Source organism: Kogia breviceps, chromosome 4 (assembly GCF_026419965.1).
Source record: "Kogia breviceps isolate mKogBre1 chromosome 4, mKogBre1 haplotype 1, whole genome shotgun sequence".
Classification (NCBI taxonomy): Eukaryota; Metazoa; Chordata; class Mammalia; order Artiodactyla; family Physeteridae; genus Kogia; species Kogia breviceps.
Genome location: NC_081313.1, coordinates 111417733 through 111442096, shown reverse-complemented (window position 1 = coordinate 111442096; position 24364 = coordinate 111417733). Strand labels below are relative to the sequence as shown.

Sequence of the window (24364 nt, the reverse complement as noted above, 5' to 3'; positions counted from 1 at the left end):
TGAAGAGTAGTCCCCGCTCACCGCAACTAGAGAAAGCCCGTGCACAGCAACGAAGACCCAACACAGCCAAAAATAGATAAAATAAATTAAAAAAAGAAAAAGCTTTAAAAAAAATAAACAAGTGTGGCTTCCTTACGGTCTCTAAGGGGAAGATGCACATCTTGTCTGTTCTTCCATTTGCTCCTTCTCTCAACCCAAGCCTTGTGCTAAGACCCACTTGGCCCCAGGAAGCACTCACTGTGTTAAATTCTGTTGAATTCCTTGCTCTTTCTGCACTGGGTTTACTCTGAGAGCAAGTGTGAGGAATAATAGTAGTGTCAGGTTGTACGTTCTCACTTCAGCAGGCTGTTGCTGTCCTTGTTGGTGACATCCCCTGGTTTCACGGCCCCTGTTATGTGGTGTTTAGCCCAGGAAATGAGCTTATTGGAGGAGAGTTTGACCAGCCAGGGATGGGATTTGTTAATATGAAGGTGTGTGATTCCTGCACACACTCAGATTTCCAAATAAGCCTCTTCTCTCTTTGGAATGGAATTGCTCTTACCCTTTGCAACTGGTTTATAGGAATCATTACTTCTACTATTAGAAGCAGATCCCTTTTAAAGTCAGCTAATAAACTGTGGTAGTCTCTTGGTGGACCTGGAGCCAGGAAATACAGGAGCCTGAACACAGCAGTGTCATGGGGGAAACCCTGCTTTTCTGCCTTGGCAGGGAGGGCTGGTTCCCACCACTTACACATACAGTGGATTCAAGGCACTGCAATGGGTTCTGTTTCCAAAATTTAGGGAAAAGGAAGAAAAATCAATGCAGACTCTGTTTTAATCTCAATGCAGGAAAACCTGCGTCATATAAAAAGATTAAACATATGAGAACAAAATGCATCCCAGATTTGACATAATGCTCTTCTCAAATCTACCACAGGCACAGCTTGGTTATTTTGGCCCACGCTGTCCAACAGAATGGCCACCGGCCACACGTGGCTCTTGAGCACTTGAATTGGGACTGGTCCAAATCGAGATGTTCTGCAAGTATAAAATACATACTCAAGTTTGGAAACTTGGTACAAAGAAAATATGTAAAATAGCCAATTAATTTTTTTATTGATTGAAATAATATTTGAGATATATTGGGTTAAATAAAAAACATTATTAAAATTAATTTCACTTGTTTCCTTTTTTAAATGTGGCCATTGGACAATTCATAGTTACCTATTTGGCTCTTGTTTTTGGCTTATACTCTATTTCTGTTGGGTGGTGTGAAGGGTGAGCTCTCCCCTGTTGGACAGGGGGTTGATGACTTCTTCTCGAGATGAGGATGGCCCTGTGGTTGAGATGCTCCCTGGCCATCTTGGCCTGTCCTTTGCTCCAGTCTGCTCTTCCTGGAAAGCCAGTCACCAGAAGGTTACTGAGATGGCCCACGGGGAGGCATCTCCCTATGAACTTTCTTTTGGAAGCCCCAGCTCAGTCTGTGCTCTTTCTTTGTTCAGACCAGGAGTATTATCTTTCAGGACCCAGCGTAGAGACCATATCACAGAGTTTAGGAAATATCCAGTAAACATTTATTAAGTGCCTACTAAGTTCCGAGCACTGTCCTGAACACTGGGATGCAGCAGTGGACGTGGCAGATAACCTCCTGCCCTCCCGGAGCTTACCCTCCATTGCTGGAAACAGACAATAAACAAGTACAAAAATAAATGAATAAGATGCCTTTAGGGAGTAATATTTGCATGGACATAAAGTAGGGACAATGAGTCAAAAATGATGGAGGGAGGTGTGGGGAGCTACTTTAAATTAGGTGGTCTGGGAAGGCTCCTCTGAGGAGGTGACGTTTAAGTATAGATTTGATTGACATGAAAGAGCCCATCATGTGGAGATGTGAAGGTTGAACACTCTATCGAGTGGGATCAGCTCATGCAAAGACCCTGAGGTTTGGCTAGGCTGATTGTGTTTGAGGACCAGGAGAAGACTAATCAGAAGGCATGTGACAGGAGCTGAGGCTGGAGAAATATTAGGGGACAGATCATGTGTGACCTTGGGGCCACGGTAAGGAGTTCAGGGTTTAGTGTAAGAGACCCTGGGAGCCCCCGGAGGGTATCACATCACAGAGTGATGTGATCACTCTGGCTTCTCTGTGGAGGATGGACAGCAGACAAGCATGGAAGCAGGAAGAACAGTGGAGTCAGTGCTTCCAGGCAGACATGATGTTGAGTGAACCAGAATGGCGGAGTATAGTGGCGAGAGGTGGTTGGGTTCAAGATTTATTTTGGAGGTGGAGCTGCCTGGAGTAGCTGATTGTTTTCACTATGGTGGTGGGGGGCGGTGAAGGAAAGAGAGACATCATGGAGGATGCCTAGATTTTTATCCTGAGCAACTGGATAAATGGATGGTGGGGTTCTTTACCAAGATGGTGAAGCCTGGGGGAGGAATGAATTTTGCAAGAGGTGGGAATTGAGTATCAAGAGTGCAGTTTCAGGCGTGTTGAGCTAAAGATTACTTTAGACATTCTATGTGGAGACACTGAGGAGGAGCTTGGATGTATGACTCTGGATAGAGCTCAGGGGAAAGGTCTGGGTCTGTGATGTAAACACAGAAGTCACAGGCACCTATGTGGCACATTTAAAGCCACAGCTCTGACGGGATCCCCAGGGGGCTGGGGTAGATGGGGATTGAGAGGTTTCTGAGAGCCCTCTAGCACTTAGAGGTGGAACAGAGGGAGAGGGGTCAGCAAAAGGGATGGTAAACTTGACAGAAAGCACAGAACCCAAACCTGGGACATTTAAAACTCCTGAGCCTAGCTCTGGTTGGCTCCAGGCATGAGCTCCTAGTTTCTGGCCCTTTGATGATTGTGTTTGAGGAATTCCCAGGCCCAGGGAGGCTTCAGTGTTGGGTAGGGAAGAGGGTTGGGCTCTGGGGCTGCCTCAGGCAGTCCTCCTGCTATTTCTGCATCCCAGAGAGCATCCAGGATGCTGCGGGAACACCTTTTGCTCAGGATGGGATTTCAGCCAGGTCTCCACGGATGAGAGCAATGTAGGAAGGCTTCACAGAAGAGGCAAACCCTGAATAAGCCTTGAAGAGCAGTGAGAATTAAGATGGGAGAGGGCCCTTTAGTTCTGAAACCAAAACCTGAGGCAGGAGTAACATAGGATGTGTGGGGAAGGGCTGAAGAGAAAGGGGGCTTAGGAAGAAGTGTGTCTAATTTTGGTAAATAAGATAACCTATTAAGTGGCTATATCAGAACTCAGTATTTTTTTCAAAAGTAGAGGTTTTATGTGGGTATGTAAGAGAAATATGGCTGGATGGGCTGGTACCCATTTGGAAATAGTATAGCACTTTTGAGGGGTGGAATGATGAGTTAAGGGTGGTGTTTGAGGCTGATGAATCTGGCGTGGGGCAATGTGAAAGGCGACTGAGTTTCTGAAATATAAGTAATGCAGTCATCACGTCCAGGGGAGATCAGTAGGGCTGGACACAGGGCACCGAGCAGGTTGTGCCAGATGAACCAGAGGATCTGACAGCTTTGAGCTTCTGGACCAGCCCCTACGTGTCACCTGTTAGAGAGGCAACCCGAGGAGTGGTGGCCCCAGGCATCAGGGTGGTCCTATGACTCAGATCCTCAGAAGTCAGAAGCCCTGCACGGGCAGGTGTATGCAGAGGAAGGGCTTAGGTGTGATTCCCAAGCTCTCCTTGCTCTCTAGAATGGGCTGCATGTGAGGAAGCAAAGTGGCCACCAAGCATGTGGCACACACGTGGCACACCCTTGGCTTGAAGCAACTGTCCCAACTGTATGCTTATCAAAACTGGTGTAGGGACTTCCCTGGTGGCGCAGTGGTTGAGAGTCCGCCTGCCGATGCAGGGGATGCGGGTTCGTGACCCGGTCCGGGAAGATCCCACATGCCGCGGAACGGCTGGGCCCGTGAGCCATGGCCGCTGGGCCTGCACGTCCGGAGCCTGTGCTCCACAACGGGAGAGGCCACAACAGTGAGAGGCCCGTGTACCGTAAAAAAAAACCACAAAAAACTGGTGTAATTACTTATTAAATGTCTATATCCCCAGCCTGGCCACACTTCTGTGCAATGTGGTATGTTCAGATTGTAACACTGGGCCTGGAAAACAGCAGGTGCCCAGTTAATGTCTATGGACCAAGTGGAAGCCAGTGCTGTCCTCTTTGTCTGGGCTGTCAGGGCTGGGAGGAACCTTGCAAGGAGGAGTGAGTCCTACTGTCCGTTTCCAGGCAGCCCCGCTGGGAATGGAGGGAGAGAGGGTGATAACACTTCTTGCACTTGGCCCTTTACCCTTAGCAGTTGTGGGACCCCTGCTGTGAGCAGTCTTCACGCTGGTCCCAGCTTCTTCCTCCTGTCTCCTTCCTGAGCTGCCAACTGGTCTCCTCTGGCCACGTTGGGATTTATTTTTACACGGTTTTCTTTTTTTAAAAAAATTTAGGTGCTATCCTGACTTAGGGGTAGACACTTTCTTTGAGTTTTGAAAGTTCAGGCCTTGTTATTGAGACTAATTCTGCTGAAAGTGGGGTGCAGACACAGGAGAAGCTGTTAAACACACCAAACTGAGCACTTGGAGTTAGAAAGGTAATTCCTGCATTCTCTCCCCTGCCCCACACTGTCACCAGCACTCAGGTTACCCTTCAGAGTCATCAAACCCGCTGCTAAGACATGGGCCCTTCCTGCCTCTGGTCCTTGAACTCAAGTTCACACTACTCATTCAGAACAACTGCCTTTGAAGTGAACGGACTGAGCTACAAGTTCCTAGGCATCCTGTAGCCCCAGTAATTCTGGTGCTTTCACCGAATTCATTTTTTTCTGTTCTATCTTCCAGGCCCTGCCAGGTTTTTTGTGCGTGGGTAGCAGAGGAGGGAAGGCATACTTGCTTCTTGGGGTGTTAGTGTTGTCACGAGGCCCTGGGGTCTCTACCTTCTCCCTCAATGCAAAAGCCCAGAGGGACCTGCTGGGTGAGAGATCCCAGCTGGCTTATTACTTGATTTCTCCTTTCAATGACTTTCTGGGAGGTGTGTGGGAAAAAAATTCCAGAAGGCTCTATTTTACCATCAGGCTTTCAAAGTCATTCCGAAGGCTACCAGCTAAGATAGCATACTTAACTTTTCTCTTTTTTTTTGAATTTTTTTTTTTTAAATACCGCAAAGTTCACACCGAAGCCCCTTAACATCTGGTCTTGCAGCTGCAGGTGTTATCCTTGGTTTCCAGCCCCATGCTGGCCTTCAAGCCTGGATGGGTTTGAGGGCAAGATGACAAGAGGCATGTCTGGTAAAAGTTAATTGGCTTGGACCATCAGGACTGGAGACTGAGCTTTGCCAGATGTGCCCCAGATTAAGTGGCATGACTTTGTTCTGTCCTGGAGATGCTCCCCGCTTCTGTGCATCCTCCCCGAATTTGGTCCTGAGGGTTCCGTGTATACTCAGCACCCTGGCTACTTAGGAAAGCCATGTGTCATGTTCTGTTGCAAATGTGCTAAGTCTTAAAGATGGCAGGACCTTGCATTCTAGTTTGGAGCAGCAACATTTAGAGGAGTTTAAACACAGGGGGGAAAAGTTAAAAATTTGACTATATTAAAAAAAAAACCCCTCAGTTGAGCATTTCATATTTTATGCCTTAAATACAAAGTTCAGTGTGTAACCAGCAAGGATTTATTTGAAGCTGTGTGGTGGGGAAACCCCTTCTTTTAAGTTCCTAGTGTCTGGTGGGTGAAGAGACAGCAGAGGGGAAATCTGAGGTGAGAAGCTAGCACCTGAAGTGCAGGAAGTATGGGAGTGGGGCTGGGGGTGGACAGGGTTCTGGGTGGAGACGGAGAAATTTCTCCCAGAAGATGCCATCCAAAGCAGGACGAGAGGACACCATCTTACCATCCAGGGAGAAGATAAGCTCATATGCTGTGTGCAGATTCTGTCTAAGTGTGATTAGGGCCTCCCTTAGTTTCATCTGGATTTTGCAGGGAGAGGACCTGACCCTCTGTGCACGGAAGCTTCAAGAGGCAGCTCTCTGGCTCTCCTCCCCCCCTGCACCTGTTTACCAAAGGCCTCTGGTTTCCACTGGGTCGCTTAAACTGTGCACACATCTGCAGCTCTTTTCTGGTTACAGAGTGTCCTCATGACTTTCAGAGGCAACAGTCAGCTGGTGGAAAGCGAGGGAACAGAGTTCCAAGGGAGCGAAGCGGCATGACCTGCTTCCATAAATTTTGAGCATCCCTCTGTTCATTTAAGTGTCTGTTTGCAGAACATCCTCTTCGATTATTGCATTTGTCCTCCATTTAAAGTGTGAAGAGCCCTCTGGACCCCGTACAAGCCAGTCATAAAAGAATGTTTTAAGAAAAACTCTCTGAAGTAGAATTCTATTTACAGAAATGCGATTTGAACACAGTCTCCATCTATACAGGGGAGGTGAGTGGTGCTCACGGGGTCATGCTTGCATTTGGAATGCAGCAGCTTCCCTCAAAAAGCGCCTGGCATTTCAGATTTTAGCTACAGAGAGTAAATATTAGTCATGTCTTGCTGTCAGGAGACTGAGGAACAGAGAGAGGAGATGGGGGCTTCCTTCCCAGCCTCCTCCCCTGACCCAGCAGACCACTCAATGTTAAGAGGCTGTTTAATAACAAAAGGAATCATGTTACTGTTGCAAGGTTGATGGATGCTCATGAATATCCACGACCCTTATGCATATTCACAAAGCAAGAGTGTGATTGACAGGCCACACCTGAAAGGGTTCCCGGAGTGCCCTCAGAAGTCTTCTCAGCCATGAGCCTGGGTGTCTGCCCCCATCTGGGTGGGCTCTGCAGGGATGGGGACACTTCAGATAACATCTGCCTGGAGGGTCAGCTGCAGTACTTGTCTTCCCATTCATGCACAGTGGGTGCCTTTATCCATGTTGCTCCAAGTCCTGCTTTGGGAAAATAAACATTTCCCCCCACGACTCCCGAGTAATGCGGAAGCTAACACTCTGGGACTTCCCTAGTGGCACAGTGGTTAAGAATTTGCTTGCCAATGCAGGGGACATGGGTTCGATCCCTGGTCCGGGAAGAACCCACATGCTGTGAAGCAGCTAAGCCCATGAGCCACAACTACTGAAGCCCGCATGCCTAGAGCCTGTGCTCCGCAAGAAGAGAAGCCAAAGCAGTGAGAAGCCCATGCACTGCAACTAAGAGTAGGTAGGCCCTGCTCGTCATAGCTGGAGAAAGCCCACATGCAGCAATGAAGACCCAATACAGCCAAAAATAAATAAATAAAATAAAGGCCCTACTGATCTCATTAGGAGATACATTTCAATAATATATATTTTTTTTTTTTAAAAAAGAAGCTGATACTCCTGGTGTGGCCAACCCAGCAGCACCCAGGAGCCAGTTTCTCTCTGGGTCAGAAGAGGGAGGAGGCAAGGAGGCTGGTGCTCTCCAGATGGGTGCCTGGGGTTTCCTTACCAGATGCTTCTTCCATTCTGGGAGCCAAGGCAAGGCGCATGCCTTCCTGAGACCCCCTCTGTGGACTGAAGATTATGCTGTTTGCTTTCTCTCCAAGCATCTCTGAGGCCTGAGAATGACGGCAGAGCCTAGGAGTTACTCGGTGGTCCAGATTTTGTCCCCTGCTCCCTCGCTGGAGGAGACTGGTGGGTGTGGATGTTGTGGAGGCCTCTGCAAACAGGGAATGCCTGTTTCCCTCCCAATTCTCGGTTTCACCGCAGCTCCCGCGCCCCTCCTCACCCACGTCTGAAACCTTGGCACTTTCTGAGTGGGATGTGAATCTCCTGTCTGTCTGGAAGCAGGCTGGCTAGGTGGTTTCCGCACATGCCACAGAATGTGTGGATTTCTGCTGCTTGGTGTTACTGGTCCGGGTTCTCCAGAGAAACAGAATCAACAGGATGTATGTATCCATCCATCCATCTGTCCATCCGTCCATCCATCCATCCATCCATCCATTCATTTATTATGTATATTTTAAAGAGGGTAAGCAGATTTTTTTCAAGGGGGTTATTGCAATGGAGTTTTGTATTAGGTGAGAAACTGGCTAATTGACTGGCTCTTGTGATTGTGGAGGCTGGCACGTCTACATATGCAGGATGGGCTGGCAGACTGGACACCCAGGGAAGGGTTGATAGTGCAGTTTGAGTCCAAAGGCTGTCTGCTGGCAGAATTGCCTCTTTTCAGGGGAGCTTATTCTTTTTCTACTTAGGTCTTCAGTTGACTGGATGAGGCCCACCTATGTCATGAAGGGTAATCTGCTTTACTCAGAGTCCACTGATTTAAATGATAATCTCATCTAGGAAATACCTTCATAAAACATCTAGAATAGTGTCTGACCAAATATCTAGGTACTGTGGTGTAGCCAAGTTGACACATAAAATTAACCATCGCACTTGGCATCCCTGACGCTTGATGTCATAGTCATAGGCTTGCTGTGAGCCTGCTGTGTGACTATGTGCTGCTCATAATGGAGCTGGCCAGGATTTTCTAGAACCATCCCCTTGGCATGGATCTTTCAAGTAGTGCTTCATCCTGGAAGAAAAACCGTCCGGGGTCCGAGTCCCAGTTTTAACCTGAGTTTGTGGCAGAAGTGATGCTTCCTCGCCTTGATTTCTTGCTGTATGACAGCTTCTCAGAGGCTGGGATCCTGGTTGACTCGTCCTTGCCCCTTCGGTACCCAGCATCAGACCATGTACAAAGTTGGAGCTTGGTAAATATGCTGAGCTGACTCTTGGGGTCTGGCTCTGTGGGCAGTTCTCTTAGTGGTCCTGGGGCATTCAGACACCCCTGCCTTTGGTCAGTGAGCCGTGCCTGCTGCCGCCCAGGGCCCCCATCCCTGTCCTGCATGGCCACCCTTGGCAGACCACCTGTCAGCTCTGTGGTCCCATTGCTTGGGCTGCCTGGCTCTGCTTTGATTTGATTTGATTCCTTAGCAACAGGGGTGCTTCTTATGCCCTCCACCTAGCCTCAGCCCTGGGGCCAGGCCCTTGAACATGGAGCTTAGGAAAGGTTTACTATTGTTACCGCTCATTTGAGAACCAGTCTGGGCTGCATTAATAGGAAAAAAGTTGGCAAGAGGGGACCAAAAGAGTGAATTAGCCACAGAGATTTCTAAGGGGTAAAAGAAAAAATAATCAGGACAAAATATATTGTGATAGGGAAGCCTGCCCTTTGTTTACTGACACACATCTCTGCTTCAAGCTATTTTGAAAATGACTATTTTATTGATAAAATGAATGTGATGTAATGAATGTGTGGAGGTGATAAAAGAATGAATGGAAATTTACCTGTGAACGTGTCTGTAATTGAGTGCCTATCTGCGGGATGAATAGTGGAAGAAAATTATCCACGATGGGCCAGCTCTCTGCTTTGGTAGGACTGTGTGTCCTATTCGTCCTGCTCAATAGAGGACATTGTCCGCTCCACCAAATTAGCCAAACACAGATAATGTTGTCAAAGAATGCTTCCATTAGGTTTCACAGACACCTGACACCAAGACAAAAGCCTCTACCCTCACAGCATTTCAATGACAATTTTTTCCTACATGACTCAAAAAATAAATTTGTTTTGTGGGGCAGAGATAATGTGTTTGACAGGTTTTTAGAACAGAAGATAAAAGAAAAGTTGGCAATATTGGCTGGGGGGATTCCAGCAAATTTCATTAGACTGTGTAACACACATGGGGATGTAGGCAACCTGGTGACCTGGAGAGGGCCTTCCTCCTGGGAGATGGATCGGGAGGCCTGGACTCCAGTCCCCATGGGGGTGTTAACTTGGTTTGCACATTCCGCCCCAGGGAGATGATAATGTCGAGATTCAGAGTAGGGACCTTGAGCTAGGAAGTCTGGTGGGAACTGAGGGTTGGGCACGGGTCACACCCACAGCCTGCATGTGGTTGAATGTTTCTTATAGAACTCAAAACAGTGCTCAGATAACAGTGCCGTGGAAGTCTCAAGTCCGTTGGGAGAACTGAGTGGAGAGTAGGTCACAGGGCATCCTGAAAGTGGGACAACTGTTCAAACAAAGAGAGGATGGGGAGGCGCTGCTCCCACAGTACTGTGTGGGCTAATTTCAGCACCCATTTAAGGAAGACCTGAGAGAACTAATGATCTCTTTATACTTTATTTTCTTTTTTATTGAAAAAAAAATCATAGGGAATCCTAAAAAGTAACTCTACCCTCTTACCACCCTGATATAACAGTGAACATTTTGCCTGTGTTTTTCCATATGCATGTGTGGAAGGCTGGTTTTTCTGTTTGCTATTCTCGTCCGCTCCGGCTGGAGCGTGGCACACACCTCCTTTCTGGGGCAGGTACTGAGCTGGGGGACCTCAGGGGGAGGATGGAGGCGGGCACTCTTTCTGCAAATAGCACACGCAGCGCTGGGCCCAGGGCAGACTCCTTGGCAGAGTAGGGGCCTGGGTGTCTGCTGGAGATTTGACGGGAAGACCAGGGTCTCCTTCATTCTCTCTCCGGGGGCCTGGCTCTGGTGCATTCTCAAGCTTGATGGGCGGTGGGCTGGGAAATGGCGGCAGATGTGGGAGCAGATGACGGAGCACTGAGTCTGAAGACCGAGGGGGCCAAAAGTGGGGTTCTAGGAGGGGCGAGCGGAGGGAATTAAGAAACCACGGAGGCAGTGGGGTTGGGACTCCGAGAGAGGTGGGATTAAGAGAAGGGCCCTCTGAGCGTCATAAGAGGGTCCCAACAGGAGCGGTCCTGAGAGTCAAGGAGAGAGTTGGGAAGCCCCCGTCCAGGAGGGCTGCACACACAGATAACAGTGGGTGACTGGTGCCGGCATTAATGGCTCCCCTGGGCCCCTTTCTAGATATCACATAGATGAGCAGTTAATTACGGGTCAGACTCTTTTAATCCTGTTATGGATTGTTCCATCTTGCCCTTTCAGTGTCTAAGGGAAGGAGATACAGTTTTACTGTATATATGTGTGTGCGTGTGTGTGTGTATGTGTGTTTGTGTGTGTTTTCAACCCTAGTATACCTGCCAGTCTAAGGTCACTTATTTTTGTCTGGTGCGATCCATGTTTTCGATGGCCATATAATCCTTGGCTGAGCTGATTCACCATGATATACTAGGTACTACACTAGATCCATGGTCTTAGTGTCCAGCAGGCCCCCAGGACAATGTGGCCAGGCAAGGCTTTAGAGACAAGGACTTTTCTTAACAGTGCCAGGACAGCCCAGCTCTTCATCTGGGTGGCTGCGGGGAAGCTTTGGTCTTGCTGCCTTCCCCTAGGATGAAGGCAAGGTCCTTTAGAAGAAACAAAAACCAGGAGCTGCATTAGGCATTTTGAGCAGAAAGTGGTCAACTGTAGGGATTTAGGGCCTCACAGAGTTGTTGGAGGTGGGGTGGGGGGAAGCAAAGGTCAAAAAGTTCACATTCAGGAAATTTGAAAGTATAGAAATCTCACGGGATGCTACAGATGATGGTCTCAACCACCTATAGCATTGGAGTAGGAGATTCTCAGAGGAAACCGGGAAGCTAGTGATGAAATCTCAGATCACCTGCTCCCAGCTACCAGAAAAGCATGGCTTCTACCTCTCCTTAGCTTTCTGGATCTCACATGAGTGGCTCTTGCTGGCAGAATCTAACTGGAACCCTGTGGACAAGGGACTCTGGGATTCTCCTGTGATTCAGGAGAGAGTGTAGAAGGGGCCACAGTGATACCACATAGACAGTAGACAATTTGGTACAGGGTCTTTGTAGCCCCAAAGCCTAGCACGATGCCTGGCACGGAATAGAAGCTGAACACGTTTACTGAAATAACAAAGTGTGGGTGGGAGCACCATTCAGAGGGGCATTTCTATTCCACCCAGAAAGACCACATTTCTGCCCTAAGAGTGGGGTGAGTGGTGGGCTTCCAGAGGATTTACTTCCATTTAGGAGAGAGGGGCTGGAACTCCAGAAAGCGCTCCTGGGCCTGGGAAGTAGAAATAACAGCTCTTGTGTTTAGAGCTTCTGAAGTCCATGGTGGAGAAACATGAGGCCTGCAGGGGAGCTGCATCTCTGGGGACTGAGTTGCGGCATGGAGCCTGGACTCGGCTGGGGTTTCTCTTCTCTGGCCTACTGGCCAGGCATGGCCAGCTCTTCCTCTCAGACTATAATCTTAGACACTTGGCCCGGAGTTGGAAGAGGCAAGTTTGTTCATGGACACAGGGGTTAATCGTGGGAGCTCCCAACGATGAGGGCTATATTCATCTAAACTCTTGATTGTAAATGATAGGCAGACCTACTTGAGCCCCAAAGGATGTTTATTGACTCATGTAACTGAGAAATTCAGGGGTGTCTGCCTTCAGGCAAGGCTGGATTTAGCAGCAGAAATGATTCTCTTTCTCCCACCTTCTCCCTCTCTTGGCTCTGCTCTCTCTGATGTTCATTCAAGTGTGGGTCTCATACTCTCCTACTGTGGGCTTCCTTCACATAGTCAGGGAAAAGTGCTACTAGCATCTCTAGGCTCACATGATCCTAGCTTGGTGAGTCAGTGGAAGGTAAGCTTCCTCTCCGTGTATGGAGATATAAACCTGAAAATGATTGGGCTTGCTGGGTCAGGTGTCCACCTGGACCAATTGCTGTGTTTCAGGGGACATGGTGTTGTACCTGTTTCGGCCTGGCACACCTGCCCATGTGTGTGGCCAGAGGCTGGGGCTGGGGGAGGGTAACTGTCATGAATAGTCTCACAGTACGACAGGGAGAGCAGGAGGGATGATTCCCCAAGGAATAAAAATTGTAGTGAAAGCAACATATTTCTAGAACTAAACAGAACAGGAAGAAGCCTGGGCTGGGATGACGGTGACTCCAGGCAGAGAAGAAATGCCAATGTGAGAGCCCTCAGCTTGCTCGGCATCATCTTGCACATACCTGAGCATCTAGCTGGGCCCTTCCCCAGCTCTGGGAGAGCTGGCAAGTGTCCAGCAGGTGTTACTGTCCAGCAGCTGGACTTTTCCCTGTGGTGTAGCAAAGCTCCTTGCTCCCCTCAGTTATGTTGCATTTGCCATGAACTTATTTTTAAATGCCATATTTGGTCTTTCCCTGGATACCTTGTTTGCAAATAACTAGGCTTTTCAGCTGCATGGGTTTTAAGGTGAAATGTACCCCATTCAGGAAGGATCCAAGTGCTCTCCCTCTCTCGTCTTTCTGTCTTGATCCCTTGGGCTCCTACTTAGAAAACGCTGAATTATGCATCTATTCAGTCAATATTTACTGAGAATCTAGTGTGTGAAAGGCCCTGGGATCAACAAAACAAGCTCAGTCCTGGCCCTCACCAAACTTAAAGTCAGCAAAACGAAATAATCAACAAAGCAAAACCAGCACCCAGTTGGTGAATCCATTACTCAGGGGTGATGGGATACATGCTCCAAGGGGGAAGTATGGGGTGATAAGACTGACCTGGCTCTGGGGCAGGGAGGTTCCTTGAGAAGGGGACATTAAGCTGAGAGCTGAAGCATGGCTGGATTTTGGATTTTGATGAGGCTAAAAGGATAGGGAATGGGGAAGTGTGTTTGGATGCCAGGGCTCTGAGCAGGGAAAGTGGGGCTCCTGCTGGCAGGGCTGGGTGAATAGGCTGGAAGGGGCAATATTTGAGGGCCTGAAGGCCAGGCTGGGAGTAGGGTCTCCATTGCCACCCCCGGTTTGCCTGGGAATAGGACCTTGATTCCATTCTACCAGAGCCCTCAGCTATGAGCACGAGAGGCCACTGTCCAGCCCCCTCATGCCCCCTTTAAGTGCTCCCCCTCCTCACATCACCTGGCAGGGAGGAGGGCATTCCCCCAACTGCACTTGAACCTCTCAAGTCAAGGCCAGGCTTGTAGTGGGTGGGGACGTTGCTGTAATTATGCTAATTGCAGGGCTGCTTCCCTGGCTGCATTTGAAGCAGAGCTGGAGGAGGCTGGGCTGCTGGGTGGGGGGAGATGGCGGTGCTTGGAAGAGGCTATTAGCAGTGGAGGTGGCACCAAGTGCTGGATTCATGGTGTAGTTTGGAGGTAAAGACATACAAACTCGTGCGTAGAGCTGGATGGGGTGTGGTGATGAGGAGAAAGAGAATAAGGATGGCTGCAAAGCTGCAGCCTTGGGGGATGGTGGTGCCATTAGCTGAGGTGCCTTTGGGAGAAATAAACACAGGCACACGTATTATGTCTTCGACATTTTGAGTTGGAGGAGATATCAGGGAAGCAGTGGATATATGGGTCTGGGCTGGAGACACAAGTGCGGGAGCTCTCAGCCCAGAGATGGTGAGTGAAGTCATGGATGTGGGCGCCTGTGTGTGGCGTTGAGGGAGACCAGACCCGGGTCCCCAGGAACGGAGCATTTGGAGGTCAGCGAGAGGAGAAGAAGCCAGCAAACAGATAAACCTGACGGGGTGCAGGCGACAACCTGCCTGTGATAAATTATGCCTGTGCTGCCCAGGCTGCAGATGTGTGTTCTGAGGACCCCCCCAGGCACCAGGGGCCTGTCGCTGAGTGATGGATGAAGGCTGCTCCCACCCACCCGCCTCCCGCTGGCACATGCTTCCTGTCACCACCAGGCAGTCCGTTGGGAATAGAGAAAATAGCTGAGCAGGCTCGCCGTGACAGCCTTATAAAAATGACTTTTAAAACTTCTTATAGTGGGACCTTCAAGATGGCGGAGGAGTAAGATGTGGAGATCACCTTCCTCCCCACAGATACATCAGAAATACATCTACACGGGGAACAGCTCCTACAGAACACCCACTGAACGCTGGTAGAAGACCTCAGACCTCTCAAAAGGCAAGAAACTCCCCACGTACCTGGGTAGGGCAAAATAAAAAAAGAAAAAACAGAGACGAGAATAGGGACGGGACCTGCACCTCTGGGAGGGAGCTGTGAAGGACGTCCACACACCAGGAAGCCCCTTCACTGGTGGAGATGGGGGGTGGGTGGGAGGGAAGCTTTGGAGCCACGTGGGAGAGCACAGCAAAAGGGGTGCAGAGAGCAAAGAGGAGAGATTCCGGCACAGAGGCTTGCTGCCGACCAGCACTCACCAGCCTGAGAGGCTTGTCTGCTCACCCGCCGGGGCTGGCAGGGGCTGGGAGCTGAGGCTCGGGCTTTGGAGGTCAGATCCCAGGGAAAGGACTGGGGTTGGTGGCGTAAATACAGCCTGAAGGGGGCTAGTGCATCACAGCTAGCTGGGAGGGAGTCCGGGAAAAAGTCTGGAACTGCCTAAGAGACAAGAGACCATTGTTTCGGGGTGCACAAGGAGAGGGGATTCAGAGTACCACCTAAACTAGCTTCAGAGACCGGTGCAAGCCACAGCTATCAGCTCAGACCCCAGAGATGGGCATGAAATGCCAATGCTGCTGCTGCCGCCACCAAGAAGCCTGTGTGCAAGCACAGGTCACTATCCATACCCACCCCCCACCCCCGGGAGCCTGTGCAGCCCACCACTGCCAGGGTCCCGTGATCCAGGAACAACTTCCCTGGGAGAACACACGGCGTGCCCCAGGCTGTTGCAATGTCATGCTGGCCTCTGCCACCACAGGCTTGCCCTGCATTTTGATTGTAACTACTCTATCCCTTCCTCCCCCCAGCCTGAATGAGCAAGAGCCCCTAATCTGCTGCTGCTTTAACCCCCTCCTGTCTGGGTGGGAACAGAGACCTGAGGGCGATCTACACACAGGGGTGGGGCCAAAACCAAAGCTGAACCCCAGGAGCCATGCGAACAAAGAAGAGAAAGGGAAATTTCTCTGTGCAGCCTCAGGAGCAGCGGATTAAATCCCCACAATCAACTTGATGTACCCTGTATCTGTGGAATACCTGACTAGACAATGAATCGTCCCAAAATTGTGGTGGTGGACTTTGGGAAAAACTGTAGACTTGGGGTTTGCTGTCTGTGACTGATTTGTTTCTGATTTTTATGTTTATCTTAGTTTAGTGTTTGGCGCTTGTTATAATTGGTGGATTTGTTTATTGGTTTCGTTGCTCTCTTCTTTTTTTTATCATTATATTATTTTTTTATTTTAATAATTTTTTTTCTTTTTAAAATTTATTATTCTTATTTTTTTTCTTTCATTTTTTTCTCCCTTTTCTTCTGAGCCATGTGGCTGACAGGGTCTTGGTGCTCTGGCCTGCAGTCAGGCCTGAGCCTCTCAGGTGGGAGAGTTCAGGACACTGGACCACCAGAGACCTCCCGGCCCCATGTAATATCAATTGGTGAGAGGTCTCCCAGAGATCTCTGTCTCAATGTTAAGACCAAGCACCGCCCAACTGCCAGCAAATTCCAGTGCCAACAGCTAGCAAGACAGGAACACAAACCCACCCATTAGCAGAGAGGCTGCCTAAAATCATAATAAGGTCACAGACACCTCAGAACACACCACTGGACCTGGCCCTGCCCACCAGAATGACAAGATCCAGCCCCACCCACCAGAACACAGGCACCAGTCCCCTCCACCAGGAAACCTACACAACTCACTGAACCAACCTCACCCACTGGAGACAGACACCAAAAACAATGGGAACTACAAACCTGCAGCCTGCAAAAGGAGGTCCCCCAAACAGAAAGTTAAACAAAATGAGAAGACAGAGAAATATGCAGCAGATGAGGAGCAAGGTAAAAACCCACTCGACCAAACAAATGAAGAGGAAATAGGCAGCCTATCTGAAAAATAATTCAGAGTAATGATAGTAAAGATGATCCAAAATCCTGGAAACAGAATGGAGAAAATACAAGAAATGTTTAACAAGGACCTAGAAGAAGTAAAGAGCAAACAAACAATGATGAATGACACAATAAATGAAATTAAAAATTCTCTAGACAGAATCAATAGCAGAATAACTAAGGCAGAAGAGACAGACAAGTGACCTGGAAGATAAAATAGAGGAAAGAATTACCACAGAGCAGAATAAAGAAAAATGAATGAAAAGAATTGAGGACAGTCTCAGAGACTTCTGGGACAATATTAAATGCACCGACATTCGAATTATAGGGGTCCCAGAAGAAGAAGAGAAAAAGAAAGGGTCTGAGAAAATATTTGAAAAGATTATAGTTGAAGAATTCCCTAACATGGGAAAGGAAATAGTCAATCAAGAAAGCACTGAGAGTCCCATACAGGATAAAGCCAAGGAGAAACATACCAAGACACATATTTATCAAACTATCAAAAATTAAATACAAAGGAAAAATATTAAAAGCAGCAAGGGAAAAGCAACAAAAAACATACAAGGGAATCCCCATAAGGTTAACAGCTGATCTTTCAGCAGAAACTCTGTAAGCCAGAAGGGAGTGGCAGGACATTTTAAAGTGATGAAAGAGAAAAACCTACAACCAAGATTACCCTACCCAGCAAGGATCTCATTCACATTTGATGGAGAAATTAAAACCTTTACAGACAAGCAAAAGTTAAGAGAATTCAGCACCACCAAACCATCTTTACAACAAATGCTAAAGGAACTTCTCTAGGCAGGAAATACAAGAGAAGGAAAAGACTACAAAAACAAACCCCAAACAATTAAGAAAATGGTAATAGGAACATACATATTGATAATTACCTTAAATGTAAATGGATTAAATGCTCCAACCAAAAGACAAAGACTGGCTGAATGGATCCAAAACAAGACTCATATACAAGCTGTCTACAAGAGACCCACTTCAGACCTAGGGACACATACAGACTGAAAGTGGGGGGATGGATAAAGATATTCCATGCAAATGGAAATCAAAAGAAAGCTGGAGTAACACTTCTCATATCAGATAAAATAGACTTTAAAATAAAGACTGTTACAAGAGACAAAGAAGGACACTACATAACGATCAAAGATCAATCCAAGAAGAAGATATAACAATTGTAAATACTTATGCACCCAACATAGGAGCACCTCAATACATAAGGCAAATGCTAACCGCCATAAAAGGGGAAATTGACAGTAACACAATCATAGTAGGGGACTTTAACACCCACTTTCACCAATGGACAGATCATCCAAAATGAAAATTAATAAGGAAATACAAGCTTTAAATGTCACATTAAACCAGATGGACTTAATTGATATTGATAGGACGTTCCATCCCAAAACAACAGAATACACATTCTTCTCAAGTGCTCATGGAACATTCTCCAGGATAGACCATATCTTGGGTCACAAATCAAGCCTTGGTAAATTTAAGAAAATTGAAATTATATCAAGTATCTTTTCCAATCACAATGCTATGAGACTAGATATCAATTATGGGAAAAAATGGTGAAAAATACAAACACATGCAGGCTAAACAATACCCTACTAAGTAACCAAGAGATAACTGAAGAAATTAAAGAGGAAATAAAAAAATACCTATAAACAAATGACAATGAAAACACGACAGGACAATGAAAACCTATGGAATGAAGCAAAAGCAGTCTTAAGGGGGAAGTTTATAGCAATACAATCCTACCTTAAGAAACAAGAAAAATCTGAAATAAACAACCTAACCTTACACCTAAAGCAATTAGAGAAAGAAGCACAGAAACACCCCAAAGTTAGCAGAAGGAAAGATCAGATCATAAATAAATGAAAAAAAAATGAAGGAAACAATAGCAAAGATCAATAAAACTAAAAGCTGGTTCTTTGAGAAGATAAACAAAATTGATAAACCATTAGCCAGACTCATTAGGAAAAAAAGGGAGAAGACTCACATCAACAGAATAGAAAATGAAAAAGGAGAAGTAACAACTGACATTGCAGAAATACAAAGGATCATGAGAGATTACTACAAGCCACTATATGACAATAAAATGGACAACCTGGAAGAAATGGACAAGTCCTTAGAAAAGCACAACCTTCCAACACTGAACCAGAAAGAAATAGAAAATATAAACAGACCAATCACAAGCACTGAAATTGAAATTGTGATTAAAAATCTTCCAAGAAACAAAGCCCAGAACCAGATGGCTTCACAGGTGAATTTTATGAAACATTTAGAGAAGAGCTTATGGCTATCCTTATCAAACTCTTCCAAAAAATAGCAAAGGAACACTCCCAAACTCATTCTATGAGGCTGCCATCACCCTGATACCAAAACCAGACAAAGATGTCACAAAGAAAGAAAACTACAGGCCAATATCACTGATGAACATAGATGCAAAGATCCTCAACAAAATACTAGCAAACGGAATCCAACAGCACATTGAAAGGATCATACACCATGATCAAGTGGGGTTTATTCTAGGAATGCAAGGATTCTTCAATATACGCAAATCAATCAACGTGATACACCATATTAACAAACTGAAGGATAAAAACCATATGATAATCTCAATAGATGCAGAAAAAGCTGTCGACAAAATTCAACACCCATTTATGATAAAAACTCTCCAGAATGTAGGCATAGAGGGAACTTACCTCAACATAATAAAGGCCTTTTATGACAAACCCACAGCCAACATCATTCTCAGTGGTGAAAAACTGAAATCATTTCCTCTAAGATCAGGAACAAGACAAGGTTGCCAACTCACCACTATTATTCAACATAGTTTTGGAAGTTTTAGGCACAGCAGTCACAGAAGAAAAAGAAATAAAAGGATTCCAAATCGGAAGAGAAGTAAAACTGTCACTGTATGAAGATGACATGATACTATACATAGAGAATCCTAAAGATGCTACCAGAAAACTACTAGAGCTAATCAATGAATTTGGTAAAATAGCAGGATACAAAATTAATGCACAGGAATCTCTTGCATTCCTATACACTAATGATGAAATATCTGAAAGAGAAATTAAAGAAACACTCCCATTTACCATTGCAATGAAAAGAATCAAATACCAAGGAATAAACCTACCTAAGGAGACAAAAGACCTGTATGCATAAAACTATAAGACACTGATGAAAGAAATTAAAGGTGATACCAACAGATGGAGAGATATACCATCTTCTTGGATAGGAAAAATCAACATTGTGAAAATGACTCTACTACCCAAAGGAATCTACATATTCAATGCAATCCCTATCAAACTACCAATGGCATTTTTCACAGAATTACAACAAAAAATTTCACAATTTGCATGGAAACACAAAAGACCCCAAATAGCCAAAGCAATCTTGAGATAGAAAAACGGAGCTGAAGGAATCAGGCTCCCTGAGTTCAGACTATACTACAAAGCTACAGTAATGAAGACAGTATGGTACTGGCACAAAAACAGAATAATAAATCAATGGAACAGGATAGAAAACCCAGAGATAAACCCACGCACATACGATCACCTTATTTTTGATAAAGTAGGCAAGAATATAAAATGGAGAAAAGACAGCTTCTTCAATAAGTGGTGCTGGGAAAGCTGGACAGCTACATGTAAAAAAATGAAATTAGAACACTCCCTAACACCATACACAAAAATAAACTCAAAATGAATTAAAGGCCTAAATGTAAGGCCAGACAGTATAAAACTCTTAGAGGAAAACATAGGCGGAACACTCTGTGACATAAATCACAGCAAGATCCTTTTTTTTTTTTTTTTTGTGGTACATGGGCCTCTCACTGTTGTGGCCTCTCCCATTGTGGAGCACAGGCTCCGGACACGCAGGCTCACCGGCCATGGCTCATGGGCCTAGCCGCTCCACAGCATGTGGTATCTTCCCGGACCAGGGCGCGAACCCGTGTCCCCTGCACAGGCAGGTGGACTCTCAACCACTGTGCCACCAGGGAAGCCCAGCAAGATCCTTTTTGATCCACCTCCTAGAGTAATGGAAATAAAAAGAAAAATAAACAAATGGGACTTAATGAAACTTAAAAGCTTTTGCACAGCAAAGGAATCCATAAACAAGATGAAAAGACAACCCTCAGAATGGGAGGAAATATTTGCAAATGAAGCAACTGACAAAGGATTAATCTCCAAAATATACAAGCAGCTCATGCAGCTCAATATCAAAAAAAACTAACAACCCAATCCAAAAATGGGCAGAAGACATAAATAGATATTTCTCCAAAGAAGATATACAGATTGCCAGCAAACACATGAAAGGATGCTCAACATCACTAATCATTAGAGAAATGTGAATCAAAACTACAATGAGGAATCACCTCACACTGGTCAGAATGGACATCATCAAAAAATCTATATATAAAAAATGCTGCAAAAAAAAAACCCAAAACAAACAAACAAAAAATGCTTGAGAGGGTGTGGAGAAAAGGGAACCCTCTTGCACTGTTGGTGGGAATGTAAATTGCTACAGCCACTATCTATGGAGAACAGTATGGAGGTTCCTTATAAAACTAAAAATCGAACTACCATATGACCCAGTAATCCCACTACTGGGCATATACCCTGAGAAAACCATAATTCAAAAAGAGTCATGTACCACAATGTTCATTGCAGCTCTCTTTACAATAGCCAGAACATGGGAGAAACCTAAGTGTCCATCGACAGATGAATGGATAAAGAAGATGTGGTACATATGTACAATGGAATATTACTCATCCATAAAAAGAAACAAAATTGAGTTATTTGTAGTGAGGCTGATGGACCTAGAGTCTGTCATACAGAGTGAAGTAAGTCAGAAAGAGAAAAACATATACCATATGCTAACACACATATATATATGGAATCTAAAAAAAAAAATGGTTCTGAAGAACCTAGGAGCTGGACAGGAATAAAGATGCAGATGTAGAGGAGGGACTTGAGGACACGGGAAGGGGGAATGCTAAGCTGGGACAAAGTGAGAGAGTGGCATGGACATATATACACTACCAAACATAAAATAGATAGCTAGGGGGAAGCAGCCGCATAGCACAGGGAGATCAGCTCGGTGCTTTGTGACCACCTAGAGGGGTGGGATAGGGAGGGTGGGAGGGAGATGCAAGGGGGAGGGGATATGGGGATATATGTATATGTATAACTGATTCACTTTGTTATACAGCAGAAACTAACACAACATTGTAAAGCAATTATACTCCAATAAAGATGTTAAAACAAAAAAAACTTCTTATAATTGATGATTTAAAAGGCCCATTGCTTCAAAGACTCTGTTTCTGGTGGAAGAAGAAAAGTCATTTTAGAAGGAATTTCTGGTGAGGTGAAGTGTTCCAGCAAATTGGCTACGCAGCGTTTGCAGCCCCAGGCTTATATTTCAAAAGCCATTAAAAGCCCCTCAAGAAAGTGCTGCAAAGTAGTCGTTTTGAGAAGGGGAAATATTTTGGGGTAGCAGGGAGGAGGAGAAAATGCCAGCTGAGGGGCTCACAGTGGGCCCTGGGAGGAGGAAGTGGAGGCCCCCTCTTCACCTTGGCCTTGGGGCAGGGCTGGGCTCCCAGCTTCCTGCACTGTGGCCCATGCTCCTGCCCATCCGCACCTCTACCTCCGCCCCCTGGCTCTCACTGCTCCCCGATTTGGAACGACCCGTTCTCAACACTCTCCTTTCCACAGTTAACCCATTTTGTAGCCTCCTTTCCTTAAATTTTCCTGGTCCCTAATATCCCTCACTGACCTCCTGTGGCCATTGACCTCTGCATGACTCATGCATTTCGGTGGCTAGGGACCCGTAGGGACCCTCAGGCTGCTCTTTCACGCATGTCTCTGGCTTCCCCCAGCAGGCTGTGTACACACTAAGAGAGAAGGGCATTCAGGGTGCTGGGCGTGGGGTGAACTCTCCAGAACCCCAGCGGCTCCTTTCCTCCTTGCTAAGGGGCCAAGGTGCTGTGGGGAGCTGGTACTCAGCACCCATCGTGTCTCTGTCCTGGACCTTGTTACGACATCCCATGTGAGGCTGGCCTGGCAAATTCAGGCAGGGTGAATGAATTTTGTGTGTGTGTCTTCTCAGCTTTGCTGTGGTTGTCAAGGTCAGGGCAGCTAGACAGGCTGGCCAGGGGAGGACCGCCCAGCAGCATCACCTGGGAGTGAGGTGAGATCATTAAGCATTTACATACAGCACACAAGCAGGGCGGGAGGGGAGACTTGGTGCTTCCCTGGCCCTGGCACCAAGTGTCTCCGGGTCCCAGTGGAAGCCCAAGACCTGCCTCCGAGCCCTGTGCCCAGGGTGGGGTTGCAGACAGGTGGACTTCTGGGAAGGCAGATCTGCTCAGCTGCCAGGAGCTCAGAAATGAGCCGAGATGCCCTGCCTGTGGGTGCCAGTCTCCGCTCCTGGCATCTCTCTGAGTCCCACACCTGCACTCGGTGTGTGTTGTTTCTGTTCTGCCCTTTGTGTTAATGCTGGTTTGTGTGATTGTTTTGGAAGTTTTCTCTCTAGTCTCATTGCTGAGCTACCGTAAAGCCATGCCCAGGAACCACATTCACGGGAAGGGTTTGTGTGTTCACAGTAATAAAATCTGGCCTTTTTAAAAGCTTCCCTCTGAAGATACCTCCTCTCAGAACTGTACCTCTCCTCACCCTCCTCAGCCCGAGTTTGCTCTTCTGGGAAAATGAGGCGGCTGGATTAGCTGGATTTCGAAGATCATAATGTTATGAGTCCCTAAACCCCATTTTTTAAAGAATCCCAAAGTGTATGAATTAAAATATGCTTTACTTCTTTTCAGCCTGTGAAGGACCCTATCAACCCAGAAGGAGAAAATCTGATGAGCGATGGTGTGGGCAACAGGCCTGCGGGTGAGAGGAGGGCACGGCGAGGTGAGATGTGAGCCTGGGGCTACTGGGCTGCTGCAGGTTTTGGTTCTGCTCAGACGTTGTTGCGTCCCCATGTGAAGGAAGTGCTTTGGCGCCAGCACTGTCCTTGGATGACAAACGTGTACTCGGGGGAGAAGTTTGGCATGTCGGGCTTCTGTGGGTGTGCTGGGTCCTGGAGGCTGTTTCCAGAGGTTTGCTGAGAGTCTGGGGGGAGACCTGTTGACCTCAGGGCATATTTGGAGAGCACAGTACTGCCCAAGGGATGAGATGGGCTTTGGAGTCAGAGAAAAGGAGTGAGGGCTGAGATGTGGAATTTAGCCATGGGAGTTGGAAAAAAGGTGCCCGGCCCTGGGACAGGCACCTGGGGTTGAGACTGACTCCTAGGAAGGGCTGAGAGGAGGAGGGGTCGTGAAGGGGACCAAGGAGTCCTGGGTTCAATGCAATTTGGTCTTTAACGGAGCTGGGGATGGGCACTGTTAATCCCTAAGATTTCTCAAAGCGTTTTGGCTTTGCATGGTAATCTGGTAGCACAGATTTGTTTCTCTGTGGTTGTAAAAGAAACTTCTGTGCTTATCTGAGAGACAGCTGTGTAAGGGACACATTGGAACATGGTTGAGGGAGGGAGGAGTTGTAGCAGAGGAGAAGGATGTGGACCAGGGATGGAAAGGGAGGTGCACAGGGCAGGGTCCTCAGGGACTTAGGGGTGTGTCAGGGTCTTTAGTGCTTGGGAGCCCTGTGACTCCCAGAGAGGACCCCGGCGGACCCCTCCCGTTGCACACGTACCTTCACACAAGACGTGTCCACGTGGACACCAGCTTGGGCAGTGCCCTTCTCTTAC

General features: G+C 46.9%; 1 long non-coding RNA gene across 1 annotated transcript in view; it reads left to right on the top strand.

Annotated features, from left to right (window-relative positions):
• The window catches only part of LOC131754422 (uncharacterized), a 253397-nt gene that overhangs the window by 71497 nt on the left and 157536 nt on the right, over positions 1 to 24364 (top strand). Inside the window, exon 2 of the long non-coding RNA XR_010840232.1 lies at positions 23439 to 23529. This is a non-coding gene — a long non-coding RNA (uncharacterized lncRNA). The remainder of the gene's footprint in view (positions 1 to 23438; positions 23530 to 24364) is intronic.